The sequence below is a fragment of the Dendrobium catenatum genome, unplaced genomic scaffold, assembly GCF_001605985.2.
Source record: "Dendrobium catenatum unplaced genomic scaffold, ASM160598v2 fragScaff_scaffold_1656, whole genome shotgun sequence".
In the NCBI taxonomy this organism is placed as follows: domain Eukaryota; kingdom Viridiplantae; phylum Streptophyta; class Magnoliopsida; order Asparagales; family Orchidaceae; genus Dendrobium; species Dendrobium catenatum.
This window is the reverse complement of record NW_021320118.1, coordinates 484,584-498,407: the sequence shown is the minus strand read 5'-3', so window position 1 is coordinate 498,407 and position 13,824 is coordinate 484,584. Positions and strand designations below refer to the sequence as shown.

The 13,824-nt window shown below is 35.7% G+C and overlaps 1 long non-coding RNA gene across 2 annotated transcripts; it reads left to right on the top strand.

The window, feature by feature from the left end:
* Nucleotides 1-9,592: 9,592 nt before the first annotated feature.
* Nucleotides 9,593-13,022, top strand: LOC110106795. Of its 2 annotated transcripts, XR_003703248.1 has the most exons (4): nt 9,593-10,271; nt 11,676-11,855; nt 11,982-12,044; nt 12,687-13,022. It is a non-coding gene; the product is annotated as an uncharacterized LOC110106795 (long non-coding RNA). The 2 variants fall into 2 exon arrangements; XR_003703247.1 differs by lacking the exon at nt 9,593-10,271 and having other exon boundaries at nt 11,494-11,855.
* Nucleotides 13,023-13,824: the final 802 nt, after the last annotated feature.

Here is a 13,824-nt window from a genome sequence, read left to right as displayed (position 1 = left end):
TAGTTCTGGTGGACAGTCGGGCGACCCACAACTTCATCTCCAACTTTGTTGTGGATTGATTGGAGCTGAGGCTAATCGACACGAGCTGTTTGGGTGATGATGGTAATGGGGAAGATGGAGAAGAGTAGAGTCATTTGTCTAGGGTTGATGGTGACATTACAAGAGATCCAAGTGAATGAAGATTTCTTTCCTTGGAGTTAGGGAGCACAGATGTAATTTTGAGCATGAAGTGGTTGCAGACATTGGGGAAAACCAAGGTGGACTGTAAAGCATTGACTATGAAATTTATGATGGGAGGGAGGAAGCGAGGATCAGGGGGGGTCCTAGTCTGTCCAAAACTAGGATCTCTTAAGACCATGGTGGGGGCAATCCAGGGAGCAAGGATGAGATTCTTGGTGGAGCTCTAGAGCCTCAAGGGAGCGGGAAGCATGGAGAGAAAGGGGAAAGTTTTAGAGATAGTCTATCCACTCATGCAATAATTCATTTAGGTTTTCTGTTAGACCCGTCCTCCCTGGACCGGTCCAGCCGGCCCAATTCAGTGGGCCGGTTCGATTTTACCGAAGAAGAGGGCGGGCGGACAGCAGGCGGAAGCCGCAGGAGGGCTAGAGGTGGGGTCCACTTGAAATTCAAGTTGTTTCTTGGAGCCAAAATGAAGGGAAGTGAGGGAAATTAGGTCCTTTTGTATCTATTTTGAATTGTATGCATTAAGTAGGGAGTAATGAGGAGGTTTAGGGTTGTGTTTTTGTCTGGTAGTTTCTCTTGTTCTTCTTGTTGGTTTGGGCTCTAGATCGTATTCTAGAGATTGGGAGAGTGCGATCCTCCTCTTGAATAGAGGATCCTTGTATCTTTGCTATTTTCCTTGCATCTATTAGTAAAATACAAGTCGTTTATCCATTTTTCCTGCAGTTTTCTCTGTTTTCTCTCAGTTTTGGGCTATTTTCCTGCTGTGGACAGCAGTTGTTCTTGAGATTTGTTGCCAAAGTGATTAGGAAATACTTGAAATCAAGTATTTCCTATCAAATTTCAACAAAAATGGAGAAAAAAGAACAAAGGTTAGAAGACGGAAACAGTAACCGTGTTTTGATATCATGTAGATAAGCGAAAAAGTAGAAAAAAACAACTTTGAATTTTATTGTTAGATTATATACAGTGTGAAAGTATTTATAAACTTCTCCATGACTTACAATAGAAATAAATCAAAGTTATTTAAAAAAAGAAAAACATTAATAAAAGGGGATGGCGGCTAGAATAGGAAGGGGATGCACACAAATTGCAATCTAAGGGTCATAAGAGGATCAATTCAATTCAATGGTTAGAACCCTTAATATGTGTGATCAGTGATCCCTGCCAAGATTGATTGACTTATGACTCCACGATTCTTCAACAAAAAAACTTAATAAACAAGTTTAAATATGATTTTAAAATTCGAATTATTTTCAAGCTTGACTTGCACTTGATAAGAAAATAAATGAACAAGATTGAACAAAATAGCACTCTACTTTACTCAGCTAAATTCATTTACAATTCTAATTGAAGCACTCAAGACAAATAACCCTCAACTTCAATTTCCAACTCTAGACGACCACAAGCCCCAAGCCAATGCTGATGCAGTCGAATCTTCTATTATTTGTTATTTATAAGAGTAAACTTAGGGATTTCAAATCTAAATCAAGTCTAAATTTTGATTTGGAGCTATGCAAGAAAACAACTTATGCAACAAATATTTAGATTTCATTTAAAATAAAAAAGTTCATTTTTTAATCCTTAAACCTCCTATTTTAAATTTTATGCTTATCTTAACAAATATATTGAGTAAAAATCCTAGCAAATCTTTTCCTTGGCTTAATAACATTATAATATGACTTTTGATTTCCTTCGTAACTTCTATTATATAAATCATACTCCCTATTGTCTGCAAGCCCTGAAGAGCTGGTCATCTTACTAAGCTCCAACGATTCTTATGCTTAACATTCGTTGAATGTCTTTGAAGAAATATGTTGCATATAAAAGTGGATCCATCGCACCAGCTACTAATCTATATACCCCTAAAGCAATTGCCCACTCCCACCAAATGTTATAATGGTACAAACTAGCATTAAGGTAGGCTAGCTCATCAAATTAGACTTGAGCATCATCCTAGCATCCTTCGGTGCTAAATACTTAATTTTCGAAGAATTTATATGACAAGCAACCAATGCCCTAAGGTGAAATCAGCAACCCCAGAGAATTCATAAAATTCCTCTTTATGGTGCTGCTTGTGATTGTATGAAGAAAAGACAAAATAATGAAAGGCCGAGATGGCATGCAGGTAGGGTTGTATGATGGTAAAGTTACATCTACATGTCGTCCCAAGCCTAAGGATGGAAACAAGCAAGTGATTGGATTCCATGGATAATAGGTAATAGGTTCAAGGCCTTTATGAAGCACTTGCGCCTCCAATGTGAGTTCAAACTCCAAGTTTATTAAGAGAATCCTAACTATGATATTAGGAAGAGAAGTAGAATGTTGATTTCTGTCTTATCTCTTGTTCATATTAAATCATGAATTCGTTGACTTGGGGAGGAAACTATTATTCTATACCATTGGTTTCTCTAGTTCAACACCTTACACCTGCCATAGCAAATTTGTCTCCCTTTTACAAAGCTCTTTCAATTTATAATGTGTGAACTATATCAAAATAGGAAAAATAATTCTACTATAAAGTAATAATCTTATTTCTTTTCTGAATGATATTAACTCTTTTTTTTTAGCTTAATCAGGGACACCAGCAGGAGCAGATATAGATTATATTTTTTTTTTTCATTTATCATATTAAAATGAATATATAAATTATAATGAAAATTAACCAACTAAATAACGAGAGTTAATAATTAATTAATATGATTAATGATAGGAAACACTTGGATTTCCAAGTGTTTCACACCAAAACCAAATGGATCCAAGGGAAAACTGCTGTCCACAGCAGAAAAACAGCCAAAATACAAGAAAATCTGAGAGGAAAACGTAGAAGAGCACGTAGGAAATGATGCAAACACTTTTATTTCGTTAACGGATGAAAAGCACTTGCAAGATACAACTTTCCTTCAATTCGAGAGGAAGGAAAAACTCTGATGGGCATCGTAAGGATATTCAGTTTGAGGTGGGTGAGAAGGTATTTTTGAAACTCCGCCCATATCGACAGAAAACGATCGCCAATCGGAGGAATGAGAAGCTTGCTCCAAGGTACTTCGGTCCTTATGAAGTACTGGAGAAAATTGGAGCTGTGGCATATCGTCTGAAGTTACCACCAACAGCGACGATCCATCCAGTTTTCCATGTATCCCAGCTAAGGAGAGTCATTGGAAATTATGCTACCAGTTCTGAGTTACCAGGAACATTAACAGAGGAGATGGAAATGATATTGGAACCTTTGGAGCTCATGCATGTTCGCCAAAAAGCAGATGGAACCACAGAAGTCCTGATCAAATGGAAGAATCTCCCGGACTACGAGGCCACGTGGGAGCCATACGAGCGGATGAAGCAACAGTTTCCTGACTTCCACCTTGAGGACAAGGTGGTTCTTTGGGAGGGCGGTAATGTTAGACCGGTCCAGCCGGCCCAATCCAGTGGGCCTGTTTGATTTTACTGAAGAAGAGGGCGGGCGGACAGCAGGCGGAAGCCGCAGGAGGGCTAGAGGTGGGGTCCACTTGAAATTCAAGTTGTTTGTTGGAGCCAAAATGAAGGGAAGTGAGGGCAATTAGGTCCTTTTGCATCTATTTTGAATTGTATGCATTAAGTAGGGAGTAATGAGGAGGTTTAGGGTTATGTGTTTTTGTCTGGTAGTTTCTCTTGTTCTTCTTGTTGGTTTGGGCTCTAGATCGTATTCTAGAGATTAGGAGAGTGCGATCCTCCTCTCGAATAGAGGATCCTTGTATCTCTGGTATTTTCCTTGCATCTATTAGTAAAATACAAGTCTTTTATCCGCTTTTCCTGCAGTTTTTCTCTGTTTTCTCTCAGTTTTGGGCTGTTTTCCTGCTGTGGACAGCAGTTGTTCTTGAGATTTGTTGCCAAAGTGATTAGGAAATACTTGAAATCAAGTATTTCCTATCATTTTCCAGCTGTCTCAGGGACTACCTCCCCCAAGGGAGCATGAGCATGCCATTATCTTGAAGGAGGGAGTATTCCCTATTAATGTTCGACCCTATCAATACCCACAGGTTTAGAAGGATGAAATTGAGAGACTAATCAAGAAGATTTTAAAGGCCCATATCATTCGTCCCAGTGTTAGTCCCTTCTCCAGTCCTATGCTGTTGGTAAAGAAGAAAAACGGTAGTTGGAGATTTTGTGTAAATTATTAGGCTTTGAATAAGGAAACGGCGTTGGATAAGTCTCCTACACTAGTCATTGATGAGTTGTTGGATGTGTTATATAGAGCATTGATATTCTCCAAGATTGATCTGAAATCAGGATACCATCATATTAGAATACGGCCTGCTGACATCCACAAGATTGCTTCCAGGACTCATGAAGGTTACTACAAGTTTTTAGTGATGCCTTTTGGGCTTACCAACGCCCTAAATACCTTCCAATCACTTATGAACAAGGAATTTTAGCCCTACCTCTGCAAGTTTGTATCAGTTTTCTTGATGATATTTTGGTGTATAGCCGGTATGAGGCAGAGCATGTGGAACACTTGAGGATTGTGTTAGTAACATTGAAGGAGCATTAGCTGTATGTCAATTTGAAGTGTTTTTTTTTGCACAACAAAGGATGTAGTATTTAGGGCAGTGGTGTCTAAATCAGGAGTAGCTTCAGATCTTTCCAAGATAGATGCTATGTTGGAGTGGACATTACCCAAAACCTTGGAGTTGAGGGGTTCTTGGGACTCAGTAGGTATTACAGAAAGTTTAAGAGGGGATACAACTCTATAGCATGGTCGTTGACAGAGCAATTAAAGAAGGATAGTTTCAAATGGTGGGAAGTAGCAACCCAGACATTTGAACAGCAGAAGAAAGCCATGACGAGTATCCTATGTTAGCACTACCAGATTTCAATTAGCCATTTGTTGTGGAGAATGATGCATCGGGCTATGGGTTGGGAGCAGTTCTCATGCAAAGTTAAAGATCCATAGCTTATTTTAGCCAGGTGTTGATCGCGAGGGCCAGGCTGAAATCAATGTATGAAAGGGAGTTGATGACGATAGTATTGGCAATACAGAAGAGGAGACCTTACTTGTTGGGGCGACATTTCATAGTCAAGACCAATTAGAGGAGTTAGAAGTTCCTGTTAGAATAGAGGATGGTGACAGGGGAGCATCAATGATGGTTTTCAAGTTGTTGGGTTATGACTTTGAGATCTAGTACAAGTTCGGGCTAAAAAATAAAGCTATAGATGATCTCTCCAGGCGTAGTGAAGACTCTCAGGTTATGGCTCTATCTGTTCCCACGGTGCTGGATTGGGAGGCCTTGAAGTGTGAGAGCGAGCAGGATGAGGAGCTGAGTAAGATCAGAGGAGACTTACTGCAGGACAAGGATATAGCCATCCTGGTTAGAAAACATATCATAGACTAGTAGCAGAGCTATATTGGGTGGGAATACGAAAGGATGGAGAGGAGTTGGTGGCTAGTTGTGATGTGTGCCAGAGGCACAAATACTTAGGTATGGCTTAAAGTGATCTTGTACAGCCTTTAGCATTAACCGAGAAAGTCTGAGACTTCATCAAAGGACTACTTAGATTAGAAGGGTTCACTGTGACTCTAGTGATGGTGGACAGACTCAGCAAATTTTGTTCATTTCATTCTCTTATGCCACTCATACACCACGGTGTTGGCATGAATTCAAGTTTAGTAAGCCAAGAAATTCCTTCATCTCCTAAGCATTTTCACACCTTTATTGGAATATCATCAGGTCTAACAGTTTTTCCCATACATTATTTTCTTTAATTGCCTCTCTAACTTCAATTTTACTAATACGCCGATAAAAATAAAAATCTTTATTTTCATTTAGGATGTTAAGGTCACTAAAGTCAATCATATTCTTACAATTATTCATTGAAAAGTTTAACAAAATGTCTCATCCACCTTTGTTGAATATCTTCTTCGAATAAAAATACTTTTTGATTTTCATCATTAATGCATTTCACTTGCACTAAATTCTTACTACTGCTATCTCTTTGTTTGGTTAACTTATACATATTTCTTTCGCCTTAATTTATTATATAAATTATTAATAGCTAAAATCTTTACATCGCATATTTTTTTCTTAGACTTCATACGTGCATTTTTATATATTTCTCAATTATCAGAGTTTTTACATCTAAACTATATTTTATCCTCTTATTTATCTTTTCTTGCACATTTTGATTTCACCGCCAACTGTTTTTATTATTAGGAGCTTTTTCCTTTGATACTCCAAGCACATCTTTTGCAACATTCTCAGTATGACTATCTACTTTTTCCCACATAACATTAACTTTCTCATGTACAGATAAAATCTTAAGATCTAGAATCTGACGCTCAAAAATATTTTTGTTAATGGTACGTAAACTTTTACTCGGAATAACTTTACAATTTAAACGATCTCTTTTTCTTACAAGGTCGTCCCAAGTTTTGGATGAGAAAGGTGGAGGGTTGCGTTAGGTAGTCGACAATCAGGACAAAACTTGTCGAATAATCATGACATGATTCATTTAATAGTTATTCATGCATAATTAAAAAAACATTGAAATAAATTTGGTAATATTTAATGAATATGGTATTAAATTAGACAAATTAGTCATACTAATTGAGGAATTGAATCAACAGTCATCAATATTTAGACATACATCAAGTACTAATGAAGAGATGTGTAGTAGGTAGCCTTTTGATAGGAAACACTTGGATTTCCAAGTGTTTCTCACCAAAACCAAGTAGATCTAATGTAAAACTGCTGTCCACAGCAGAAATCAGCCAAGAAACAGGGAAAAAACAGGAAGAATCGCTAGAAATCTGAGAAGAAATCACACAAATCTATTGTATTCCAATAGTAGAAGCAAGACAATAAGAAAGATACAATTTTCCTTCAATTTGAGAGGAAGGAAGACTCTCCACAATCTCTGGCAACGCCAAGAGCCCAAGAACCAAAACCTAGATCTCCAAATAAAATTCAAATTCAAGATAACCCTAATTCCCCCCTCATCTCCCTAATTAAACATGAAAGGAGTATTACAAAAGACCTAAATACCCCTTTTAATTCAAATTTTCCCTCCCACAATTTGAAATTGACTCCAAGTGGGCCCCTCAGCTTTTCCGCCCCCCTCCCTGTTCGCCTGGCTTCCGCCTGGTGTAGACCAGGGGGATGGACCCTTCCCTGGGCTGTAATGCAGAAAGGCCCTACATCTTATTCTCCCTGTGACGCGACTATGAGATTTCTCTCTACTTCAACTGCATATTCATGTCCTTTCCATTCATTTGTTTTCCATGCTGTCCTATTTTTCCACTTTTACATCCATGCCAAATCCATAAAGAAAGCTTGTCTTTAGGAGCATCCGCTGCTTTGGCTGTCATGCATGAGCCCATCACTCTCATAAGACCCACTTAAAGATAACGTGCAGATCTTGCCTTAACCTAAATAGTGAAAGGAATTTGAGCCGAATGGTGAAATGTGAGAGAGGCTGTAACTTTTGCTGCCATTGTTTTCAAGGCCCCAAACTGTAAAGAAAAATATATTTTTGAGATGAAAATTGTTGTAATCGTTTGAAGTCATTTTGCAAACCTAGGGATATGGGTTGTTCTTCTATTCCCTCCTATGAACTTAAAAAAAAAAAAATCAGGAAGTAAATAAGAAGAACGTGATCTGATAAATAAACAGTGCTTAATGTTACTGAAGTTTTTAATTTATTGCTCAACGATCTGTTCTTCAAATTTACATATAGGCTTAGGTCCTTCGCAATTTTATCATCGTAAAAAACGGGCTAGTCCCTCAATTTTCCCCCCACACACAAAAAAGAAATCTCTTCTACAAATTTAGACTTTGTTTGGGACAGCTTTCTTACTATTTCTTAAAGCAGCTTTCTAGTACAAAAATTAAAGCTTTGCTAGAAAGTTGCTTTAAGAAGCAGAAAGAAAGTCGTCCCAAACGAAGCCTTAATGTGTTACTAAAACTGCTGGGTGTGCTGTCTACGTTCATTCACCTTACCCACCATTTTTTTCTACTCTCCGGAATTTCCTTTTTGGGGTGTAGTTTAAAAGAGAACGACTTTCCACTTATGGGAGAATCATTTTCAGTTGGAGCCCATTCTTTGCCTCTTATTTCTTGAGTTTTTCTACTGTTTTCCTATTATTTTTCTGTGGCCCTTAGTTATTCTTCAGGGAACCTGCACATGCAATAAGATACATTGAGCTTGACCTCCATCTGGCATCATTACCCAATTAAGAGAAGTTTATTTAAATAAAATGAAGATTTCGAAGAAAAAAAAAGCAGTTTGCGTTAATAAATGATCACCTTTGATTTTTCTTATTCCTCTTTGCCTGTCACCTCTTGCCTACAGGATGCAAGCTCTTGTTCTGAGCGGTGTCTTACTTTGACATTGAATTTGTATGCTCATTTATCTTCGGGTTATCAAATGAAATTTATATGATATCTTCTGACCATTGGTTCCATCCACTGGCTTTTCTTCCAACCTATTATTAGGAAAATTAAAGATAAAATAAAGAATGAGGAAATAAGCTAAATCTTTGCAAGTTGCACTATTCTTGAAGGCTTAACTTTCTTGATTATGGAGCCAAGTTATTGGCTACATATTTATGTGTTAAATTGAGAGAATGAAAGGGACATAAAGGGGCGGTGGGGACCTTATCACTGGCTCTTTGTTCTATTGGGCTAAAGCTAGATCCTTCTTGGAGTTGTCCAGATCACCTTAATCAAAGATAATTGCATCAGAATGCAGTGGTTTTCTTTTTATATTTTTTTTTTACCAAACTCTATATAAGAACCAGCTTCACCTTCTCTTCACATCTCAGGGACGCCTCCCTCTTTCCTTCTTCCCCTACACCATCCTCTCCACCCTCCTTATTTTCCTTTTTCTTTTCATATTTCTATTTCTGCGGATAGGAATAAATATTTTAAAGATAGGGTGAAATTTTGAGGTGTTTTTTTTTTCTCATCTATGGCTTTACATGGAGGCTCAGGAAGTATGGTGCAGCCAAGGATGACTTGCCGACCCCGACATAGAATTTGTTCTTAGAGTTTAATCTCACTTACCATCTTTAGAAGAAATTTAGAGGAGTAAGTGGGCAAGTTGTCTTTGGCTACATGCTACTTCTTGCTCCCCATGTTATGCTTTTTGATGATAATGTCAATGCGGGGGGGGCTTTCTGATATATGAAAGCAAACCGTTTGTTCTTGTTGATTGTGAGTTCGTGCTTCTTCTTTGAGCAACTAGATGGGCAAGTTTTGCTGAACAGTTCCCTAGCCTGAATTCTCTCTCTCTCTCTCTCTCTCTCTCTCTCTCTCTCACTCCCTCTTACTCTTTCTCTCTCTCTCTCTCCCTCTCTTTCTTTTATGATTTATTTCTTTAAGAGCTGTAGATTCTTTCTTTTTATGTGCAATGCTGTTTTTCCTTTTACTACATATCACGCTAGGACTGTTTAATATTTTTTGTGAAGGGTTAATTTTAAGGGTATGTAATAAGTGCTATTGCTTATCAAATTGATTTGTTAGTGCCACACCATTATATAAATTTAGGCTTTGTATGGTATGACTTTTTTATTGCTTTTTAAAGTAGAGTTTTTGCACAAACATTAAAATTTTTGCACTAAAACTCTATTTTCAGAAGTAATAAAAAAATCGTCCCAAATGAAGTCTTAGTTAATATTCCTTAGTTTTTTTTAATCTATATTACTAAGTCAAGCTCATGATAAAATATGAAATTGTGAAATTATTGTGGAGCTCTGATTATGCCTGAATCTGAACAAATTGGAACAAGTATAACTGCTTCATTTTGCCGTTTTGGATTCTAAGTTCTATATGATGTCACATGAACAGACTAATATCTAGCCTTGCCTGTTTTCAAACCGTTTCATATTTGTAACATTGTCTTTTATAGTTGTTTTGCAAAGCTCTTTTCAATTAATAAATCATCCCGGTTTGAAATGCATAAGTAGCAGTAGCACTTTACAGAACCAGTATATATATATCTTCCAATATAGAATTATAAAACTAATTTTGACCCTTCGACAAGGTGGACTTTTTCCTTTTGCGCGAGGATTTTGATATGTGCATCCACAAAATTAGCTACTGAAAATATGTTCTCAGGTAACAAGTCTATCCTTTGCGTTGGTGCAAATGTTCCAGTTCTTCTTGAACTTCTTCAAGTTTTTAAAATTTTCTTTTATGTTCCAAGTACTCTTTAATTTTTGCACAGGCAGTTCTAAAAATAGCCACTTGTTGGCTGTCCCTTCTGATTCACTGTGCTGGCTAAATATGCTGTGATCCCACATTCCTCTCCCTCGCTAGTACCCTATTTCTGTCAGTGAAGGGATCGTCACATGTGCTCATGGATTCTTTTTTTTTTTTTGGGAGAAAGACAAGTGAGAGAAATCAGTTGGTTTTGATTTAAAGATTCGGGCAAAGTAATAAAAAAATCATCCAATTTTTTTTTTTTATAATTTTTCCATTAACATTTAGAAAATGATAGAAAAATTATTATGATTTTAATTTTGATGACAATTTCATGTTTTTTTTAATGAAAAATACCAGCTGTGTGCTAGTAAAATAAGTCACTTTAATTATATGCAATAAATCGAAGTTTAATACAATCATCTGACTACTATTATTTGACTCATAATTTGCAAGTCACATTACATGTTTTATTGAGATTATAATTTTTATTAGTTTTGTGACTATGCTACCCTTTGACTTTATATTTTCTATGAGAAATGATCAAGTTTTTATCATAGTTGAATTGAAAATAAAATGATAGTTTTATTATTTTGATAATTATATTATCCTTTGATTTATTGCATATTTAATATGACATGTTCTATCATTTAATGTTTGATATTTTCTACATTAAATGATCAGTTTATCATCTAAATAAAAAACATTATTTTTTTCATTGTGGAAATATTAGCGGCCGAATTGTAAAGTAGTAACTTTTAAGAGTACTTCAACCTAAAGTTTATATTTATGTTTGTGTCTTCTGCCAAAAATTCTTAACCTTCTTATTGATTTTTTATTCTAAGAACCCTGGTTTATTGTTCATCATTAATTGAGAGATTATTAAAAGGGCGGTGCACAACAGCACAGTTATTTTTGTTTTTGCATGATATTCTCGCAGAATTGGTGCAACAGGGCTGTGTGTGTGGAGAAATTATTTTGTGCGGACGCCGAACGCAATTCACCATCCGGAGATCAACTAGAATGTGCCATGTCAGTAGAACCGAGCACGGTACCGAACGCAGTACCGTGCCGTGGTACCGAGCGGGGGTGATATGACGTATTCTTGTTGGTCTCTGGACGGAATTCGACATCCGCACAGAATAATTTGCCGTGTGTGAGCTCACTGAATAATCTCTCCGTATTGCACCATTTCGTGGATGCCAATCTCTTTTTTATTTTTTGACGTTTACAATTGAGCATAGATTAGTTTATAGTTTTCTTACAATATAGTATTTGCTATTCCTGAGTAATCTATGACGTCTGCATGAAAGAGCTCAGGTAACAAGCAACGAAACCATCAAAATATGAATCTGATCACACAATGATTCCATAAATGAGGTTTCATCTCATGTGTATTGACCAAATATCCTCTGAAAGATGCTCTTTACCCTACAAATTTGAATTGAAATTTTCCAACAATTGTTGTCCTTAAGCCAAAAGGATCTTACATGAGGTCAGGTACGGCATCGCAGATGACATTCTTTATAATTTTTTGGCCAACCACCATCATTTGCGTATTTCTTTAGAATAAAGCGTGCAAATACTTATCATTTCTGTAACTTGTTCATGTTCTTTTGTCAACAGGGAGTAGAAAATCAAATATAAAGAAGCTTTCGGAGGCCATCTATATTTTCCAACACGATCATGGTTAATTTTCTAACCATCTTGACTTAGCCTTCGACAAATCCTTTGCTAGTGATTTAGCAGTTGAACTATACTCGGATTAATTCTGCTACTAGCATCTTGTTGTTGGTTTTATTCTTTTTCTGTAGAGGTTATAATAATGTTCAAATTTAGAAGATGGCTTGAAAATTACTAATATTTTTTCAAGTGCTGAAATAGATTTGATTTCTTATTTTTTGAGAAATATTTTCGAGTTGATTTTGATTAACTTTAGCTTGTTTGAAATAATTTGTGAGTCAACTTTAAATTAAAATATATAAGATATTCAAAATTAAACTTGACTCTTACATTGCTTTAATGGTTTTAGCTTTGTTTAAACTAATTATTGGATTTATAGGGTCCAATGAGAGTTGATTTTGATTAACTTTACCTTTTTTTTTTTGCAATAAAGCCAAGGTGTTGCAAATGAGAAGCATCCTCTAGGTTTTCTTAGATTGTAGCTTTGTTGTTTATGATAAAACTTTGATGCCTTATGATTATGTTTAGGCTTTTTAAGTTTTTTTTTGTGGAGAATGGATGATTACTTTGTTGTCTTTATGCTACTTATTGCTTTTCTGTAATCATTTTTGTGAAGGATTTTTTTTTTAATGATCTTTTCCTGTGTAGTGGAGCTAGCCTTTTGCATGGTGGATATATCATCTATGAATAGTATGGTTTACATGCTCAGATCTCCTTGATTGCCAATTTTGATAGTAGGTCGTGGTCTTTGCAAGCTCAGTTAGATCGCTTGTTTATACCTTCCGAAAACTGAAACAATTGTTTCAAGTGCAGAAAGATCCGATCAGTTGCAGTATCTCAAACAGATTTAAAGTGGACTCAGATTAATCTTCTAGTCGAGTTGATTCAATTTGGATTCTAATTGATTTTGATTCAAATTTGGTTTCAGCACATGTAATCGATCTTAAGTTATAATTGAGGCCATATGGCTTGAATTCGACTCAATCTCATCTCTTTTTTTTTTTTTGGTCTTTTAGAATTACATAGATCCTATTGTTTTTACCGTCTCGTTAATTTAGATTTCGTTTGGGATAATTTTTTTATTGATTTCTACAGTATTTTCTAACACAAAAAATTTCTTAGGAGCAAAAAAATAGTGATGGAAGGTTGTCACAAACGAAATCTTATTTATTTCAAGTCGAATACTTGAAATTACTTGATGTTTAGGCTTTGTTTTAGACACCTTTCATACTACTCTATAAAGCAGAATTTTAGTGCATTTTTTTTTAAATTGTAATAAAAATCATTTTAAAAAATAATAAGAAAGTTGTACCAAATGGAACCATAGTCCATAGTTTGAAAAGGAGTCTTAGTATATATATTTGCTTTTGTAAAAATTCACTTCTTTTGTGAATTGGTTTAATTTTTATATGGGCGATAATGTGTTTTTTTTTTTACTTATTTACATATTAACTTTGTATTATTATATTATTATTGTAATGAATTATATTATTCTTTTTCCACCCTAATTTAGAAGATGTACTTTGATAATATAAAAAGAGATTAATTATATCTGATATGTCAAGTGATGTTTTGTTTGCTCATCTTGTTAGTAAATCGAGAGATTATGATGTGATGCATGGTGACTGGTTAGATAATCACAATTCTTTAGATGGTGGTGAGAAAATTATTGAGAAATGTTTGAATTTGCGAGATAATTTTGATTTAAGTATTATTCAATTTGCTGAGAATGGTGGTTCTAAAAAGGGTGCTAAGCGTGGATGATATAAATTTAAAAAAAAAAAAA